The sequence below is a fragment of the Anomalospiza imberbis genome, chromosome 1 (assembly GCF_031753505.1).
Source record: "Anomalospiza imberbis isolate Cuckoo-Finch-1a 21T00152 chromosome 1, ASM3175350v1, whole genome shotgun sequence".
NCBI lineage: Eukaryota > Metazoa > Chordata > Aves > Passeriformes > Viduidae > Anomalospiza > Anomalospiza imberbis.
Genome location: NC_089681.1, coordinates 133606372 through 133626341, shown reverse-complemented (window position 1 = coordinate 133626341; position 19970 = coordinate 133606372). Strand labels below are relative to the sequence as shown.

At 36.6% G+C, this 19970-nt stretch overlaps 1 protein-coding gene across 2 annotated transcripts in view; it reads left to right on the top strand.

The window, feature by feature from the left end:
• The window catches only part of NEBL (nebulette), a 251854-nt gene that overhangs the window by 1639 nt on the left and 230245 nt on the right, over window positions 1-19970 (top strand). The gene's annotated exons all lie outside the window — the stretch shown is intronic.

Sequence of the window (19970 nt, the reverse complement as noted above, 5' to 3'; positions counted from 1 at the left end):
TGGACATTGTCAAATAGGTACTGTCATGCTGTAAAAACTTAATCTAGAGAGAGCAGTGCAGTCTAGAGCAGTTCAGTATCTTTTCAGATGGGGTATTCTACTTGCATTGGTGTGATAGAAGATGAAACTGTTTGATCATGATGTGTTTAGGCAGTGTTTTCATATCAGATCTGAGGATACAGTTTTTTTTTTCTCCCAGAAAGTGTTGTATCTAGCACTGACTCCTGCTACATTCATTACTGGCAATGCTGGATTACAGTTGTCCATTATGCAGCTCTCTAGTCAGGGTTATGGACCTGATCAGCATTTTGTAATAAGAAAACAAAGTGCTTCTCGGTAGTGTAGTTTACAGAGACAATACCCTGTTAAAAATCATGACAGCCTATTTTTAAAATTGTTAGCTTTTCCACATATCTCATATTTCTAAGCTAGGTATTTACAAAATTCTTGCTTCTACTGCTTCATGCTATTTTGCTATTCTCTTAGATGTTGATTAAGAAAATGGGTTAATTTGGTTTGATTATAATCTAGTATACTCACGTTGCATTCAACTTTTAGAATTTATTGCTGTGTGGATTTTGAAGTGTGCTTTGATATTTGGTTTGCAAATACTGCAGAATAGCATTTGATATAAGGAGAAAAAAGTTGCTTATTGTCATTTGTACCATGCTTCTAAAATTTGATAATTGCATTTCAGTGTGTTTCAATTTTTAGAAACCATTATAATATGCTGTTTTAGAAGGATAGCTCTTAAGATTTTGGATTGGAATGTGATCTTATATGTAACTTGTATATTGTTGTTATTTTCACCTTTATGTACTTAAAACATGTTTTAAGAGAGAGTTTTGAAGCTATGGACATGTTTTATTTTTCTTTAGAAATATTCTCCTGTACCTAACTTAAAATATTTGTTTGATGTTGAGGTATACAGTCTATGGCTGGCCATAACAGAAATGTTTAACAGCACATGGTTATTTCTTTCAGGCTAAAATTGAATCCAGTCAGTGTCTAAAAAAATACAAATTATGTTATAAATCTGCTGTGCTGCCAAAACTTGAAACACCTGTTTTAGTGTGCACAGTTGTACTTCGATTGCTTTAGGAGCATATGGAGTTACATATGTAACTTCCTAGCTTTCCTACAGCGCTCCACACAGTGTGCGAGGGTGACATCAGACCTCTCCTAACAGTGTGGTCTGTTGCCAGAGTCACGGGCTGGAGAGAGCCCTGTAGGAAGGGAGTCATGCTCCAACAGGTGGAATGCTACAAGCTGAGACTAACCTCGGGTACTGGCCCTGGATGGCACCCTGCATGTGGTACTGTTTGAGTTCAAGTACAGGCTTACATCCAGAGTAATTTTAACTCTGATAGGTGTCTTTTACCTATATTTTGGTGGTTAAATTTATCAGTGATGGTACACGTTGGTTGCTTGCTCTTTCTCATCTAATTGGAAACTTGTTCTTAATAAGATTGTTCATTTATAAAATCTACTCCATGCTGATACATGGGGATTTCCAAGCTGTGCACATTTAACTTCTGTTGCAGGAGAGTTTTTCATATATGCAGTTATGGCTTGTGGTGTGTCCTTCTGTTGATGGATGAGGGGGAGTAAGGATGATGGATGGATCTGTTGTGTACCATTCAGGTGCTATTGTTCCTGGCAGTTGCTTTAATGAGCTTTGTTAGAGTGAGCCTTGAAAAAATAATCTCTACCTTTGAAATGTCTCTCAAACCTGATGTATGAAATGGTAAGTAGCAATGTAAAACCATTTAAAGAATGGGGGATTTTTTTTTCCATTAAAAGAGAGACAAAATATAATGTTTAATATCAACAATGTGCATTTTGTTCTTAACTTTTAGTAAACTAAAGTTTGATGGGGTTTTATGCCCCCCCCCTTTTTTTTTAATGAGAAACATTAATTATATTATGCAAGTAATTTCAAGTGTTCTGTGGAACCATGAAGGGAAGACTAGGGTGTGCTTTGTGGTTTTAACAAACCTTAATATTCTTCAAAGGATAGCTAAGATGTTTTTGCAAAAGTGTGTTTTGAAAATACAGTTGGTTTAAATTTTGAAAGAATCTTTGCATCTGAAAGGAAACTAATTTGCAAGGCAGACACCATTACAATATTTCAAATTTAATGATGTGTCTTATTCTGTTTTTATTACTAAGAAGCAAATCCATTTTTATGTTAAATGCTGCTTGATCATAAAATCTGCAAAGAAAAGAATGTAAATTTACTCATACAAACACCTACAGACACTTGACAAAGAGTAATTACTACTAAACTGTTTATTGAGGCCATCCATTGATAAGAGTGCAATTTGTAGATAAAAGTGAAGAAGTATGCACTAATTTGAATGGTAGAGGAATGCCATAAAGTTGTTCAAAAGGTTTGGGAGCCATAGGTAGATTTTCATTAGAACAAGTTGTAAAGTATGTATCTTTAATAATATCTGTACGTGCCTTGGTAATTCACTGGTCAGAAAAGTTTATTGAATATATTTGATCTTTGGTCTTAAAATCATTCATTCTTTTGTTTATTCAGGGGCTGAAAAGAATGAATTTTGTTACTTTACTGGTAAAGATCAGAAAATATTTAATTGTAAAACATAATTGTTTTTGTGTTAATATTACAGAATGCTCATCTGTGATTGTTCAAACTATATTTTTGGTGGAGAGAGTCAGGTCAGACATAGTAACAGGAACTAGCAAGGACACAAAGGAATATATTACAAAGTACTTTATTCGGTGACCATTAGAAAAGGGCAGAAATATTTGTAAATGCGGGATCCTGCTTTTTTTAAAGGCAAGTTTTTTGTTGGACATTGTGCCACATTTCCATCTAAACGATTGTATACCTTCCTTGTGATAAAGAGACACTGATACCAAAAGTAATGACTGGGCTACTGACATCTACTGTAAGTTGTAGATCTATGTAAAATTTTACAGCAAGGATGAAGGGAAAACTTTGTCTCTGTGTGTATGTGTACAGTATGGCTTTGAAAATAATCATCTTTGGATCATGGAATTTTCATGCTCTGTCTCCTTTAAACCTTTCAGTTCTCTTGCAAAGAAAAGCTTGAACAACTTAAGCTTGAACCCCTCCCTCTCTTTTTTATTTTTTATGTAGTTCGTGAACTGTTTGAGTCAAGATAGTTACTTTGGCTTGTTTGTGTAGTGCTTACAGTATCGTGCTTTTATCTCAGCTGGGACCACTGAGCAGTACAGTGCTGTAATAACTTACAGTATTGTGTTTCTCACTTCACTTGCATTCACATTTCATCTGAAAGGCCTCATACACAACATCTTGAGGCTTGTAGATGCACAGCTCATGGGCACTGCTGGGTTTGCCTTAACGATTTTAGTCTTGCCTTTTATTTGCAGTCTGATTTAGACATGCCATGTTTCTGGATTGCTGCCTGATTTGTGAAATAATGTTGATGAAATGAACGGCTTAGACAATTTTGCAGTTCAGCCAGGTGCTATGCATTGACTGAAGCAGGTGAATGAACCATTCTTTGATGCAGATCTGAATCCCTATTCCACCTTAATATCTTCAGAGAGATGTTATTAAATACTTGTTTAATATATATGGAAATGTCAAGAAGGAAAGTTGATATTACTGTCTTTTGCAAACTCAGAGCTGACCCTTTCCAGCTGCAAATAACCAAGATGAAGCAAGGAAAGGAATGGCATTTTGGCAACCTACCATTTGTGTTCTCAAGCTTGTTAAATAATTGAATCATGTAGGATGATTATATGGTAACTTATTCATACGGATGTTCATATAAATTCTCCTTTTGACAGATTCACTAGACCAAAACACAAGACTACTTTTTATGCAAAATGTAGAAGCTGAAATGCATATTTTTGGACTATGCTCTCTGCATTAGCTTTACCTGCTGATGCAGACAGTCTTTCCTGTGTGAGCACATCCAACAGAGACATACTTTTTAATTTCTGCAACACTCATAGGTTCAAGTTCCATAAATCTGATATACCCTCTTGCCAAAACAACCTTACTATTGCAATAAATTCTTTTGAAATACTTGGTATCTAAAATTTTTCTAATTGCCTGCACACAGGGTAGTTTCATTCAAGTTTTTATATATGATGGCCACCATATGGAATGATTACATAACTTAAAATTTAAATCAACTGTCATCAGTCTTAGTGTGGATTACTGACATGAAGAAAAACTCATAATCACTTTTATTTTTTTTCTAGATTTAATTTCTTTGTAACTGGTGCCAGTAGGAAATAGATATTCAAATACATTTGAAATATTGTGATGTTGTTAGAAGTACTACAACTTCAATATGCAAGTGCGGTCAAACCCTACAATTTAGGATACTCTAGGGGAGGGGTAAAAAAATGTAAAAGTGATTTTATATCAGCTTGGAAATGATAAGAACATGGTACAACTTTCTGGAGGGTCACATGGTCTGGAAAATGGAAGCAGTTGCTTTTAATCAGTGGATGAATGTGGTCATTAAGTGGAATCCATTGTCTTGAAAGGTGAACTTATGTGTAGAACTTTGATTTTAGCTCTGAAACATGAGCGTGTTTTATTTCTTTTTTTGTCTACCAGTGAGAAAATTTCAAGATGATGACTAGGAGTGTGATGATATTATTCTTACTAAAATTAGCTAGCATTATCTTAGTTTTCAGTATTGATTTCAGCAGGTGGTTACTTCTCAATTTAAACATGTCAGGAAGAAAGAAATTTATGTAAGAAGCAGAGAGAATAAGCCTGAAATTTAATAGGGCAACTTCTAAGAGTTGCAGTAAAGAGAGTACACAGAATAAACAGGCTTTCCAAATTCTTCATCTTATCTGGAAAAGGAACAACCCATAAACTCCCCTGCAAACCTTCGAAGAAAGCAAAGCACTTTGTCACCTTATTAGCTTTGTGTATTGAAGACTTTACTGTTAAAATGTAATATTAAATGGGTAGTGGAAATAACAGAATTGCTAGAAAGACAGCTGGTAAGGCTCTCAGCTCAGAGCCAATTACACTTATATCTTTAAAGTCCATTACTTCTTGTTCAGCATTGTATGAGTGTGAACTCCAGTATTTAAAAACATTTGTCTCTCCTCAGAAATCTTTTCTTTAGACAAAACAGTTCTAACTCTATCCTCATCCTGATGGATTGTATTTTGTATTAATTCTTGTTTCTTTACCTTCAATTATTTCCAAAGTGTATATATCTTATTTCAGTGCCCAATGGGACATTACCAGAGCTGGTACTACAATAAGAGTACTTGTGCATAATTTTTCTCCTAAATCCCAGTACAGTCTTTGTCTTTTGTTTTTTACTGTTGTAAAACCTGAATTATTGTTAAATTATATTTGGAATTTTATGGGCTATGTTTTTATGCAGAATTGCAACCTCAGCAGTGGTTATTATCCATTATCTGAGCAGTTAATTGTTCTTGGCTAAACACAGAATCTTCCACTTGGTTCTCATTGAGCTAAATCTCCTTTTTTCCCCTAGGCTGCTTCTCCAATTTGTCAAGTTCATTTTATATTCTAATTTTGTTCTCTAATGTGCTTACAGCCCCCTCCTATCAACCTGTCAACCCTCCCACCAGAAAGCCTGGAAGCACATTGCAAATTTAATAAGTATAATCTTTATTTCATCACCCAGATTGCTACCTGAAGGCCTGGAAGGGTACTGGGAGCAATATGTACCACCGTGGTCTGATGCAGCCTTCTCTTCTGTAGTGAGCAGTGATCAATATAAGAACTACTTTATCTTCTCTACCTATTCATGGAGTGCTAGATCAAGCATTGAGTTCTGTGTGAGAGAAAGTAAAATTGTTAAATAGCATAATCATGGATATTTATGCAGACTCTGCTTAAATATAAGGGACAGCTATATTTAGAAGAAACATACACTCCTGCTGCTCAGTTCTGTGTTATCTTTCTTGGATAATTTAGTATTCAGTCCAAATTACTACTGGTGGTATCCAGTAATGTAAAGTAAAGCTGAGCCTATTTGCTAGAACAATTGAAGGAGCTTCTTAGGCAAAATATATTTAAATCTCTTAACGATGTTTGATGCATATATTTAAACTGTTCCAAGAAGACACATAAGAACACTTTGTCAGAGTTGCTGAATAATGTGCATAAGGCAGATGGTGGTTAGTTGCAAAGGAATTATTAAAGAATAATCATCACTGACACTCAGATCTTGGGGAGAGTTGGGCTGTTTTTTATTGCTATGACTGCATCTGATTAATGGGATAGAAACCCATTTCTTGGGTTCTGTTTCACCATGTTTAATTGGCCATGTCCTGATTTCAAGTTTGGTCAAGATCTGCATGTATGAATTGCATGGTGGGCATGCAGGGAGAGGACTCTGTCAGCTCCAGCAGGTCCCTTGGTTTTCATTGTGGCAAGCTGTGGAGAGCACCATGGTGACCTAGAGCTTAGTGCAGCCAGCCTGTTTCCCTGCTGGTCCAAGTGGAGTAGAAAACCAACCCCAAGGGTGATGAATTGTTACCTTTTCTCTCAGAGCAGGTGAATTCTCAGATTTCATTGTGCCAGTTCTATCATGTCTAGTTCCTGATGGGAATACAGGGTCTGTGTTTGGAATTAATGTTTTAATATTTTACCCGCAGGTAAAATGTTGTTGCCCCTGCTGGTGCTCCAAAGCACAATTACAATTTAGTATTACTTAGGGTGTTGCTGGGACAAGGAAATAGAAAATACAGAGATGAATATAATACATTTAATTTTATTTAATTTTATTTGATTGAAGACTGCACTAAGCATAGAGAACTTTGCTGTGTGGAATCCTGACCTGTTGCCTGTTGTTGTCTTGGCTCAAGTAAATGTGTTTTAAATATCTGTAATTATTGGTCATTGAAGATGGCAGATAATTTCTCCAAAGAAGAACATATGCCTTTTAGTCATAAAATATACTAAACGTATTCTCAGGGAATTGTGATTACTGAGACAGTTTCAGTAAGAGAATTTTTCTTTGCTTGCTAGTCTTTTAGCAACTGTTGATGCTTAAAGATAATCTTCAGTTTTCTTACTGTTGCTTCCTGTACTCAGCCCTAAAGGTTGATGAAGCTAATTTCATTATATTTATTAAAATATTAAGGCAACAGAACAAGAACCATAGATAAAATTTTGTGATTCCACATAATTTGCTTCTTTTCGTTGCGTGGCTTGAGTTTTGGAACCAGTTGTAACAAGCCTGCGAAGTCTTGACGGCGTGGTTTGATAACAGCTTTATGGTTTAACTGTTTGGGGTTTTAAATGTTCTAAACCATAGAAATTCCCATCGTATTTGCCAAGAACTTAAGTATTTTCACTTGGCTGAATTTGAAGTTCTGTGCCACTCTGCTGATGTTGTTGGTAGCAAATAAACCTGCTGTCCTGAAATGCTCTCCCTACTTTATAAAGCTTGAAGAAAAATAAGTGTATCTTGCAATCTTTCATACAATTTTCAATTTTTTAGGGCTGGTGATTGCCAATTGAGAAAGACAACATCATGTCAGTCAGCTCAGTGTCAAGCAGCATGTGTTGCTGTTTACATACAATGTCAGTGAAAGCTTACTGTAATTATCCAGACAATAAACTATCTTGGCTGTGTAGTCTATTTTATTTTATTTTAATAATTTGGAATATTGTGGTGTGCTTATAGAAACTTGCTAAATTTAGGGATTGTGGAAGTTACACTGAGGGCAGTGTTTGGCTGTGTCATGCTGAAGTCCCTTGAAAAGGAGACAGTAGGCGCGACTCACAAGGGAAAAGTTTGCCCTGAGAAGAGGTGGGCAAAGTATTTGTTGAATAACTGGTCTCTTGTTATAGCTAACACCAGCCAGTTCGTGCTGCCTTCAGTTGTGCCATCTCATATTGCAGCTTTTTGGAAAACAAAAACCCTGCAATTAATTCTGCTTAATTTGCAGATCAATAAATTTCTTCTCTCTCTGCCTCCCTCTCTCTTCTGATGTTGGAGTAGATGTTATATCAGAGTTGGCCAAGCTCTTTTCCCTTGCTTTCTCTTCATGTTGCCTCTCTAATTTTCATTTGTACTAGGGGCAAAAGTCTGGCTGATAAGTAGTGCAGAATTTTTAGTCTCTTGTATTTCCTCCTCCCCATATCTCCTGTTTTCCTTCTCCAAAAACTTCTGTTCTTGGTTGTGCTGCAATTTTGTGGTGGTAACTGATCCCATCACATCTTAGTATTAGGAGGGCACAAAAATGTGCCATCAGTGTCACATTTGAGAGGAGACTACAGCAGCTTAAGAATGAAAAACTAATTGTAATTTGGTCAGTTGTTATTTAAGCATATATTGCAAAGGCTTTTCTGGGAAGTGCATAGTTACTCTTTACAGAGGATTTCTAAAAATGTAGAACTATATGGATACTGGACAAATTTCCTTTCATGCTTCACAGTTTCAAAAATTCACACTATGTTTTTTCCCCTCTTAGGAGAGAAAATGTGTGGAGGTAGTCCATCATGTTCTTCCTCTCTAAATAGCAGTTTTTTTTCATGCAGGTATATTGGTGTAATGCCAATTTCAGATTTAAAAATAAAGTTGTACTGCATTTTAATTTAGTTATACCTCAGGTATTTTTTTAAACCTCGCAAACTAAGTGGTAATAGCTGTTTTTGTTTTGTTCTGTTCCAGTTTTACTCTGGAAGAATTCAATACTTGTAATGCAATTCCTTTTGACATGAGAAAACTATACATGGAAATACTTAGGGAAAAATTTAAAGAAAAAAGATGCTGATTTCAGACTTAATTAAAATGCAAGTGGCTAAGTTTGTGGAGGGGAAAAGTGGCAAGAAGAAATAAATTGGCTGAATAAAAAAGCATGGACTATTTCTGCTGAACAGTGTAGAGTGGCACATATTCAACACAGTAGGGTGTTACATTGCGTAGTGTTGGTTGTGTGTATCTGCAAATACAGAAGGGAAGACATTTCTGACTGGATTTGCTCAGTCATACAAAAAGAAAAGGAACCAGTATGAGGACTTCTAGCAGAAGTGCTCGATAAGTATTTGATCAGGAGATGATTAACACTGTTAGAATGGGCAGCATGCTTGGTGTGTTGCTGCTGTAAGGGAGGTGCCAATATATGTTTTAAAGAACCTGCCTGGAAATACTGATGTTGAAAAGCAAAGCTTCTTAGAGGGCTTGGAGTTACAATTATGCTGTAACATAGGAAGGTCTGAAGTAGTTGAAGTAGGAAGGTCTGAAGTAATAGTATATTTCGAAGTAGTTGGTAGGAATTTGTCAGGTGATTAAAAAAGAGATGAAGCTTGTTAGAACAGTTATTAGCACATTGTTCAAACACTTTGTCATTAGCATGAAAGTGTTAGGAGTAATGGAGAAAGGTAAAACCAGTCTGGAAGAAAAAAATGTATCCAAATACATATTTAGAAGAATAATATTGTCTCAAATATAGCACCTCTAGTAATTTCCCCAGAATTTATCTCATTTAACAGTGATGTCTGCTTACACTAGGGGAAAAGAAGAGGATGCATCCAGAGAAAACAAGGATAGATGGGAAAGAGAAATAATTTATAAAAATGTTGATTGAACTTTTCAGTTTAGCAATAGCAAACTTTCTGAGATAGTTGCACTTTTGAGTGTTTGATTAGGAATGGGCTGCTATCATCGTGAATCCTGTCAGGAGGTTTTGGATTATTTTGATCTGAAGATCAAAATGGAGATTAAACAGACCTTTCCAGATACCTCACTATTGATACTGCTTTGTTGCTTCTATTATAGTTGTGTCAGAAATGTTGGAAATCCGTATTAACAAGAATGGAAGAAGCTGGAAGCATAAAAAGGAAGACCAAGTAGATGAGCTTGGATTGAGTTAATGGGTCAGTCTACTCCATGCCATGCTTCACCACACAGTCAGGTCTCATTTCTTGCAGACTATTTGGTCAGTCTGAGTTCCTCTAATTCTATCATTATTTTAATGATAATTGAATATTCAGAATAGGAGATACTGTTATATGAAATATGGCTCGGTTAATTGCCACTGCAGGCACTGATGACTTCATCCAGCTTTGAGGAACATGCAGGGAAGTGATTGTTATGAAGTTAGGAATTAATGAGAAATATCATGACAGTTGGGAAAAAAAGAGAGTTTCTCAGTTTTATGCCCCCTGAAAAATATTTCTGTACACTGAGCTAGGCTACCAAATAGTGCCCCTAGAAAGATGAAAATCTTGAGGGGAAACTATGAAGTGCAGTGAGAATCATGTGAAAATGAAAACAGCATATGCTTAGTTTTTTTGGTAGTCTAATTCAGCAAGGGTAAATTGTAAACATTTTTTTTCCATTGAGATGAAGATGGTTATTCTGAGCAGTGATAATTTAAATTGGTGCTGTTGATGTTTTGCACTTATTAATTATGAGCAATTTAGCATAACCAAAGATTTATTTTTGGAATTTGTCTTGAAATGTAAGAGATCTACAAAAACATTTGGTTCTATAGGCTACCGAGCTGCTTCAGTACCTATGGATATTTTTGTAAAACTTGAAAAACGTAGCCCTATTTATAAATAATTGTTTTCTCCACTAGTTACTTCAGGAAGTTTGGAAAGACATTCTCAAGTCTAAATACAATCTGATCAAGCTGTGTATTTATTCCTGTGTTAAAGAGCTTTCAGGATGACTCCTGTCTTTGAGGAGCTGAGACTTGAAAGAGCAGCATTCAATTTCTTACACTGATTAAATGCTTAACTTTCATGGCCATGCTACTGCTGCTGTTTCAAGCCTCATTTGGGTCAGCAGCAGGAGTCTCTCTTACTGCCCAAAAGGCAATGACAGATTGTCTCTTATGCAGAAAAATACTGTGTATGCAATGTATTAAAAGGAAAATTTAAGGTTGTTAGGCTGGATGTGGATGAGGAGGAGACTGTAATGGGCTTTTAGAAGTTGAAGGAAACAGGGTAAAAATTATTATTTTTCTCTACTTACTTATTTCACCCTGAGGAAAATGGCAGCTCCCCATTTTTCGTAGCCTCCATCCTGTCACTTTTGTTCTGAGGGGACATAGGCTCTGACAGAATTAGTTTGGTGTGCAAAAGCAGGCCACTTCTGTTTTCTTCTGCCATTTTTCTTTGTGCATTGGCAAAGCCACCTGGCTGATTGGTGTCAGATCTCTCCAGTAGGTTTCTCGCCTCCACTGCAAGCCTCAGGTGTGTCAGTAATTTGGCATCTGATGTGCTGTGAGCACTGCCCCTGGTGTGGGACAGGTGTGTCCCTTGTTGCACTGTTTGCACACATCTTGGGTGTGTTGTGTCAATGTTTAAGGGTCTCTTTGATATGTACCCACAGAAAGACTGCTACCAAGGCATTGCTTCACAACTGGGACAACAGATAACTAGCACATGCAGTTAATAGTAACTATAACAGCTTATACCAAAGGAATTGGAACTGGATCTTGAGGAACAGACTCGTAACAGATCTTTAAAGCTGACAGTCTAATAGATTAATGTTTCATAGTAATAATTATTGCTAATTAATTTTGTACCTGTTAATTTTTTTTTTTTTCCCAGTGGAACAATTTTTTACTAGGAGATGTTTTGCATGAATTTGCCAGTTTGAACGTTTTTTCCCCCCTGTAAAAATCTGTATGGTATCTTTGTTGTTTTGTAGTAGTAGAATGCTTTCAGGGACAAGTATTTAATTTTGTCAGTTAAGCTTATTTTGCTTACGTGTATCTTGCCAAAACAACTACTATGTAATTAATATGGACAATGTTTCAATATTTTCATATATTAATTTTATTATATTTTACATTTAGTGCTATGATGACAATTTACAAATAAGAACCTATGAATGTGGAAGCAGATAAAATACATTGTTTTCAAGAGCTGGAGTTGTAATATAGTTGGGGTTCTTCCCTATAGCTTGTGAAGAATAGTAATTTTTAGAGAAAATGGTCCTTTTGGAGAAAAGTTGGATTACAATTCTTTTCAAAAAAACCCCAAAAAAGTAGTTTCTCAATCACACATGATACTAAGAATGGTGTGTGTATTCATGCAGCTGGATGTGAGAAACTGCTACTTCCTGAGGTGTGGGGGAAGGTTAAAAAGAAGTTTGTAGTAGTGATGGTCTTGTGGAACATTGTAACACACAGACTTTATAGCTGTTGTAGTATCCATTTTTAATTTTCTTCTTCTTAGGCATGTGTTTTTTTAGTTTTATTTGGGGTTTATTAATAAATGTGTTGTTTCTTTTTTATATAGATTTGAATTAATATTTTGTGTTCTGCCCCATTACTTTAACACGTCAAGCAGTATGTTAGAAAGGCTGTCCACAACACGTGTTGAATATTGCCCTGAAAAGTAGTAATGAGTCATCCAAACAATCCCAAGAGTGTTAAGATGCTTACAAAGTCTTCCAGTATAGATCTAACTTATTTTGAATTTAATTCCTTATCTTCTGTGGATTGTGTTTCCTGCATGATTGTTCTAGAAGGTTTTGTCTCAAGCTCTAAAACTGATGGTGTATCTGCCAAAGTTTAGTCTTGCTCTGAAGGTGCAAAATCAAACTTAGCCTTATAAACCAAGTGACATTTGGAACTTGATGTCTTCTGTACTCACATGTATGATGAATATATTGCTAGAATGGAGACTTAAAGTATTTAAAATTTAAGAAAAGCATTCTTTTGTTCAGTGAATGATGCTTCTTTTGCTATGTGTTTTTGAGAGAAAACTTTAAAAGAGGAGCTCTCTTATTTGCAGAGCTATTTTTTATTACCCAAGATAGAGATTAATTTAAAATTTTGTTATGTTACCAGAAACATCTATGTTCCTTATATACAACAGAACAACAACAAAGAACAGCAAGAACAACAATAACAACTGCTTTGACTAGTTTATTGATAGTTTTAGTGTAGACTGTTACAGTTGTGTTAATTTTAGATTTATGTCCTTGGTGCTTTGTTGTTATTACAGTAACATGACCAGTAATGTCTCTACTGGTTTTACATATTCCTATGCAACATAATTGCATAGGAACTGTGAAAGTTTAGGTTAAAATAATTCTTTTACTTTTTCTCCCAACTGCATGCATGCCTACTTTCACACGAACCATTTTTTTAAAAATTGTGGATTTAAAAAAGTACAACTGTTAGTGCAAAGCAAAAATCAATAAATTGTGTTGTTTTCCCATCTCTATTGCATATTAGTTGAAATGTGCTTATTCTGGAAGGAGCTACATTGGTCATTTCAGTATATGTATTGCTTGCAATTTTTATTTTGGGCAGTTTAGTTCAATAAGACAATTTAACAGTAACAGATTTTTTTCTGTCCCAGTGTAACTTGCGAGAATGGTTATTTGTAGTTCCCCCAGAAAGTCACACCTTAAAATAGGAATGCACTGAACACACAAAAGGAAAAGATCCTGCAGATCCTGCAGTCACACCTTAAAATAGGAATGCACTGAACACTCAAAAGGAAAAGATCCTGCAGAATCAGAATGTAATTTCTACTGTCATTTTTAAAGTGAAATACTTGAAGAATACTATCTTCCATTATATAGTTTGTTTGCAGAGTGCCTGTTATTGTTGTAGTTGAATACTTTTTTACCCAGGGGATGTTAGTTATGTAAAGCTGATGGGCCAGTGTATTATAAAACAATACATGTCTCTGAGGGGGGCTGGAATTCTTCATGTCCTGGAACATCGTTTTGAGGACTGACTAGTAAAAGTGAAGACAAGTAACTGAAACAGCCTTGCCATAAGTGTAGACTATTGAAGGAAGTTTAAAAGAATTAAATACTCAAAAATACCATGTGATTGGTAGCTTTTTTCAGACACTGTATTGAAGGGGACCTTTTAAATGTTAAAGGTGCTTTTTGGATGTGGTTGCAACTAGTCATCTCAGAACTGTTGCTTGTATCTCCTAAACATTGTAACTCCTAGACATTACTGGAAAACAGAAGTGTAGATGAAGCCTCTGAAAAGTAATTGAAAAAATTAATTGAAGTAGGCCACTAACTACTCTACATTCTCTTTTCTCAATGGGAGGAATTAAGAAATACAGCCTTTTGTACATTTTTGAATGTTCAGTTTGTCGCCCTTTTCCCAGCAGCAGAGATGTGCTCAATGGAATATCTTGTGGTTTGATTTCATTTGTGTTGTAAGCAGAGCAGCTTTTATCGACTTTACAAGAAGATGAACTCATTAGTGTGGTGGATTTTGTTGTTAATTTATATTTTGACTGACATAAAATATTAAGACTCATAAACATTTCTCTAGGACAAGAAATATGTAGAGCAGTGGGGAGAGAAGTACTTACTGTGTAGTACCACTGGCACAGAGCAGTGGTAAATTAAAGTGCACTCTTGGTGAAAGATGAATGGGGAAGTAGAGAAGGTGCCATTCCAGCAGGGCTGGGGTATGGACAAAGTTGTCACTGCAGGAGAATTTAGAATAGAAAGGGCTCTACACATATTATATGTTCTCTAAATGTTTAAAAGAGGCAGAAGAACTTAAAAGCCACGAGTGAAAAAAGCTGGCAAGTTTTCCTTTCTGCTCCATCCACACAGTTTGTTAAATGATTCTTCTTGCTCTGGTAGCAGAGAGCCTGCCAGGAGTGCATTAAGCATTATGATTAATATCTGTCACATGTTTGTTCTCTCATCTTCTCCCCAGCAGGTGGTGTGTATATGCAGTGCACTTTTTTTTTTAAAGAAGGTTTAAAGAAAAGACTCTGTGAAGAGGCATATATGTGTAAAATGAGGCAAGGTTAATTAAGTGGAACATGTGCTTGGAGCAGAAGGGGCTTGTGGTATTCCTGAGTTCCTGAAAACTGGGCTAAACAAGGAACAAAGTATCTCCAGGAAGATTCTGTCTCCATTGCAGCTGATTTCTGCTCTTGTTCTAGGGATGGCTTGTGAGCCAGTAGTAAAATAACAGTGTTTGTCCCTTAAGATTGAGTTAAAACGGCCTGGACCATACCCTGATGAGTCTGGGATCTCAAGGAGCAAAGTCATGATCCTGAATTTTGAAAGAATGAACTTCCAGTTGTTGAAGGAGTTGGTGAATGAGATCTCCTGGGAAATTGTCCTTAGGGACAAAGGAATTGGCCAGAGCTGGCAACTCTTTAAGACCACTTTCTTTAGGGCACAAGAGCTCTCTATCTCAGTGTGTAGGAAATCAAGCAAGGCAGGGGAAACTGGCACAGCTGAGGAAGGATCTGCTCCTCTCACTGAGGAGTAAGAAGGGAATGCAAAGCTCATGAAAGAAGGTCAGGTGACTTATGGAGAGTATAGAGGAATGGTTTGACTGTGTAGGGATGGAGTCTGGAAAGCCAAGGCATAGAAGTAACAGGGCTTAGCAAGGGATGTGAAGAATAACAAGAGGGGATTCTGTAAGTCAGAAAAGAGAAGGCAAGGATAGCATACCCCTCCTGAAAAATGAGAAGGGAGAACTGACAACAATGGATATGGAGAAGGCTGAGGTAGTCAATGACCTGACCTCAGTTGTTGCTGGCAGCCAGACTTCCCATGTCACTCAAGTCTCTGAGCCTCCAGGCCAACTGTGTCCTGGGCTGCATGAGAATTGGAGTGACCAGCAGGTCAAGAGAGTTGATTCTTCCTCTCTACACCCCACCTGGAGTGCTGCATCCAGCTCTGGGGTCCCTAGCACAAGAAGGATGTGGACCTGTTGGAACTGGTCCAGAGCAGACCATGAGGATGATCAGAGGGGTGGAGCACGTCTGTCAGGCTGAGAGACTTGGGGTCATTCAGCCAGGAGAAGAGAAGGCTCTGAGATGACCTCATTGGGGCCTTCCAGTACTTCAAGGGGATTTACAAATAAAAATGAAAGTGACTTTAAATGGATACATAGTGACAGAACAAGAGGGAATGGTTTTAAAGGAGATATTTAGATTAGATGTTTGGGTGAAATTCTTTGTTCATGGTGGTGAAGCACTGGAACAAGTTGTCCATAGATATGGATACCCACTCCCTGGGGGTATCAAGGCCTACTGGGTCAGCAACCTGATCTGGTGGGTGGCCTTCCTGTCTGTGGTGGGTGGGGGTTGAAAGTAGATGATATTTAAGGTTCCTTCCAACCCAAAACATTCTGTGCTTCTGTTTTTGAGTTGTGTTTTTAAATATTCAGTCACATTTATTATGAGGTCAGATAACTTGAATTTTGAAACTCTATGGGAAGACAGGACTGACAGTGGCAGGAAAATTACACATACTTACAACAATCTCTTTTGCTTAGAGAGTATTCTGGTCCACTCTGTTGGAATTTGAACTTCCTCATGTTCCTTGGTAAGCCCATAGAATGTCTGAATGCTGGAGTGATGGAGACATGCCTGCCAAGTGCAGCCAGTTATTAGAAAGGTGCTGTATCTATGACTGGAAAAAAGTATTTTTTTCCACTGGAAGTGCAACAAAAAATTGTTTTACAGTATTCTTCTTTCACGCTGTGTACATGAGTATGCTATCTTCTCTTAAAAGTTGTAATAATGACTATTAATAGATTATTTAAAGTAGTATATTTTTGTATAGTTTGGATACTGTTAAATGGCAAAATGAAATGCATATGATGAATAATGAAATTAATTTGAAAAAATTTTTAGGTTTTTTTTTTTGTCTGAAAATGCACCATGATTGTTAGATCTTTGCAGGGTTCATTGTATGGTGGAAATGCCTACAACTGATGTAAAAGATTTACATTTTCTGTGTATCTAAACTATTTGAACAAGCATAAAACTAAGCAGTCATTCTTCCTTTAATATGAACACATTCTACTCTCCGGCTGTGCAGTGTGAGGTTGTATTTGGGTACCGTTACCTTGGAATTTTAATCTTATTTACTCAAGGTCTTGGTTACAGTTGCTTAGTAACACGCTGTGGAAAATGGATTAGTTGATTTATGATATCTACAATATCCTTATAATTAAAGATGTTGAAAGGAAAGCAAGTGCACAATATGGGTGTGTATTCCAGCTGTGTGTACACTTCTAATAGCTCTTGTTTTCACTATATATCTTACAATAAGTGTCTTTTAGGGCCTGGTGTTTTATGTAACTCACCTCACTTACACCTTTTTACCAGGTTTCGTGGTAGCTTTGGATAATGCTGTTTTACAGCATTTTTAGGTGAATCTGAAATCCTGATATTTAGCAGATAACTCCACTGGACGGCAGTTTCACCACGGCAGCTATTTTCTCAGACTTGCACTGATATCAGGAATAAATCAATAGCTGTGTGTGTGTGAGAGAGGCTCATATGCATGGTGTTACACACATATTCCTGAGAGAGAAGTATGTTAGAGATTAAGCATCATGAGACTTGTAAAACATCTTTCTTGACAGCTAAAGGAAGTATCTGGAGAAGTGTTGGCTGTTGAGTGTTGCATGTCTTCAAGTACTTAAAATTACTGTATTTTAAGGTTTCCTGAAATGTTTAAGGTCTTTTGTTTCTTTGCAAACAGGGACCAAGATTTCTGTTTACCTCCTCTGCAATATATTACAGAAGAAATTGGAAATTGAGAAGTTTCTAACACTAGCTAATTGTTTAAAATGCCCATGAAAGCAAAAATTAAACAAGGACCTTTGGGACAGATGGAGTGTTATTAAAATCCTAGTGCCTACTTTAATCACAGACCCAACCCCATGAAAAAATGCAAATTAATTTAACGAATTTATATATAAACCAAACTGAAAGTCTTGTATGATGAGACCTGAATTTAGTCTCTTGTGCTTTAGAATATAAGACTTAAAGCATTTAAAAAACTGTGAGGCCAGATAACACAAGGTTTTTTGTAGGGCAAAACATATTGGTGTTATATAATGAAATAATAATAGTTTTGCCTTTCTGCCTACTGTATTTGCCTGTTTCCATGTGAAATGAAGTTATTCAGGTTCCTGTGAGGCTGAGAAAATTTACAAAGGCAAAATATATCTAATTTCTTCAGGTTTCTTCTCTATATAATGCAAGAATGCAGAGATAATTATTATTATTTTGAAAGTGCCATTCACAGGCCTCAGCTCAGTTGAATGTTTTGCTTCCTGCTTTCAAATGCTTGTAACCTTTTATGGTTGTTTTGCTATTATCATTTCCCTTGACTGGAGAACTGTGGGTGGCATTCATCTTGCCTACCTTTGACATATCCCACACCGATGTACGTAAGCCAAAATCATTGTAATAGTCCTGTTTTTGTAGTTGGTGGAGAAATAAATGCTTTAAGATTTCAGTTCATCTGACTCATTTTATGATAGATGAAACAGACTTTATTCATCATTAATTAGGTTAACTTAATCTGCATGAGTTGGCTCAGTTACAGAGGCTTATCTCTCATGAAGTGACTTTTCTGTGAGAGAACCAGTTCACAATGGCTGTCCCTGGACAGCTGTCAGAACCAAGTATCTTAATTTTCTGGAGCTCATACCAACTCAGTTTTCCAGTCCTTTGGTGTTTCATAGGCATTTGAGCAAGTTTGTGGGAGAGGAAAGATTTCTGTTGTTGCACTCCATTTTAGGCATATTTTTGAGCTTCCTGTCAGCTCACTGCACACTGAGTCTCTGCACCATTGCCTTCACATTCTTGTGTTCTTCGAACCTGCATCAGAAATGTAAAATAATAATTAAAAAAAAAACAGCTACAAAAAGATCCAACATTTTGTATCTCAAAATATTTATCTCATGGTTTTAGAAAGAAAATACTCATTGTTCTGTGTTTGGTGATCATTTTCTGCATCTCCAGGTTGCATGTGAAGAACGTGCTCACAGTTGGTCCCCAAAATTCAATAAAGATAAGGACAGACAGGAGAAGATCCAAAAGAGGGCCACAAAGGATCAAAGGGCAGCAGAAACAGCCCTTTGAGGAAAGATTGAAGGCATTAAGTATTTTCTTCCTGGAGAAGAGAAGACTCAAGGAGGGCCTCTCTGCAGTGTTCCAGTACTTACAGGGCAGCTACAAAGAGGCAGGAGGATCTCTCTTTGCAAGGAACCACATAAAGAAGACAAGGGTACAGGTTGCATTGGGAGAATATTTATCCTGACACAAGAAAGAATTTATTACAGTAAGAAAATCCTCTTCAGGAGTGTAGCAGAATCTTCATCACTGGAAATTTTCAAAATGCAATTGGACAGGAGGCTAGGTAATCTCACCTGGCACGGCTGTCCCATGTAAGGCTGATCTGGATGGTCTTTAGAGGTCCCTTCCAACCTGAGCTGTTCAGTGATTGTATGATAGAGCTGAAATTTATGTCAGTATTGCCTTGGGTCTAATAACCAAGGACAGTTGTGAATTCCTCAGGCATGGTTATGAAGAAAGTTAGGCGAATTCAAACAATTTATTTTGTATTGATGAGTTTATGGAGATTTGATTTATTATAAGCTCTCTTAAAACTGGATGTGCAGGGCTTATTCAACTCAGATTTATGAATTTTGAGCTACACGTTAGACTGACATTAAAAAAAAATATGTCATATAGCTTGAGGAAAAAAGGTTTCACAGACAATTAAAAATATTTCAAAATGTCTGAATTTAGTCATGCCTTTTTAAATCTTAATGATAAATATAGTGTAATTCCTCATTAAGAATCTCTGCTATTGAGAAAATATATTTCTAAATGCATTTCTTAAAAGAAAGTTACATTGGGTTGGTCTCTGAGACTACATGCAGAGGACAGTGAGGTAAAAGCTGTTATGACATCCAGAAATACACGATGACACTCTATGGTAGGCTGTCCAATGAGCAGTGACCTTCTTCTTCCAAGACACAGGATCTCAGTTACTTGGGGCACCCCTGCAGCCAGACGGCAAAGAAGAGCCATACTATTTTATTTAGGATGTGATGGAGTGCTGGTTTATTTTTCCTTTTTTCCCCCAGTTTATTTTTGTCCTTTCAGAATGATTTGACTAATTGGTATTCAGTGTTTGGAAACCCTTTCTATAGTCTTTCATTAAACAAAAAAATTAATTTGCTCAATCCAAGTCAGCAATTTATCTCTT